A 1,601-nucleotide genomic window follows, 5' to 3' on the forward strand; every position below is an offset into this window, starting at 1 on the left:
ATAACATTATACAGGCTAAACAGGTTGTGTTTATGTATTTAGAAATACATGACTATGTCACAGTAAAAATGAAAAAGCTATTATTTTTACATTACTTTTTTTTTTTTTTTGAGACAGGGTTTCTCTGTATAGCATTGGCTGTCCTGAAACTCATTGTGTAGACCAGGCTGGCCTTGAACTCAGAAATCTGCCTGCCTCTGCCTCCCAAGTGCTGGGATTAAAGGAGTGCGCCACCACCGCCCAGCTTTACATTACTTTTAATTAAAATAATAATCAGATAACTTTAACTTTTGTCCACTTCTGTCAAGTGGACAGAAATAAACATAGAGACTAATTATCCTGAATTTCAGAGAAAAGACAGTATTTTTTTTAAAGATTTTATTTATTTATTATATGTAAGTACACTGTAGCTGTCTTCAGACACTCCAGAAGAGGGAGAAAAGACAGTATATTTAACACAAAGAACAGTTATAGATCTATATATGTATACAGACACACACACACACACACACACACACAAACAGTTTGAAAAATGCATCAGTTGAGACCACGAATTTGAAAGAGAGCAAGGAGGGGCATATGTGAGGGTTTGGAAGGAGGAACGGGAAGGGAAATATAATTATATTACAGTCTAAAAAATAGAGCGAAGTGAAAACCTCCTACACATTCTGCAGGCTGGGGTTATATCTCAGTTAGGAGAATGCTTGCCTATCATGCATGAAGTGCCAAGTTCAGCCCTTAACACTGCATAACCTAGGTGTAGTGGTATGTACCTCTGATCCTGGCATTTGGGAGGTGGAGGCAGAGGACAGAAAGTTCAAGGTCATCCTCTACTATAGGGAGTTTGGGGTCTGCCTGGGCTCAAAAAATAAAACTGTATACTATATATACATAGAAAAACCTTAATAATTGTGATCTCTAACTGCTAACAGACAATGTTACCTTTCTTTTCAACTTATTTTTTAAACATTCGATGACAAGCAATTTCCTTAATACTTAAAAAAGAAGACAGGTTGGTGGCATACATCTTTAGTCCCATCACTCAGGAGAGAAGCAGGTGGATCTCTGTGGATTTGAGGCCAGCCTTGTCTATTTAGTGAGTTCTACACAAACAAACAGACAGACAGACAGACAGACAAAAAGACAAATATAACAACAGGATGTTTTCTCTAAAAGTGTTCTTACAAGTTGGCAATCAGTAATTCTCAAACTGTGACCTTCCCATCATTAACCTACCAGTCAGACACCCTGCTCAAAATGTAAATTCCCAGACTGTTCCCAGACACATTCTTTCTGGAGTGCTGCCTTTGATTCTGATGGTTGCTTAAGTCTGGAATTACTGTGGACTTAACCCCCCTCATCTTTATACAGTATAAAAGTGCTCCTCAATCTAATTTACTAAGTCCTCGTTTCCTCTTGAATATACTTTCTCCATGAAGGTTTTCTGATTTGTTCTGACAAGTTCCTGCCCCATAGTCCAGGTTAGCCTTTTTTTTTTTTTGGTTTTTTCGAGACAGGGTTTCTCTGTGTAGCCCTGGCTGTCCTGGAACTCACTCTGTAGACCAGGCTGGCCTCGAACTCAGAAACCCACCTGCCTCTGC

Source organism: Mus pahari, chromosome 22 (genome assembly GCF_900095145.1).
Source record: "Mus pahari chromosome 22, PAHARI_EIJ_v1.1, whole genome shotgun sequence".
Taxonomy (NCBI): domain Eukaryota; kingdom Metazoa; phylum Chordata; class Mammalia; order Rodentia; family Muridae; genus Mus; species Mus pahari.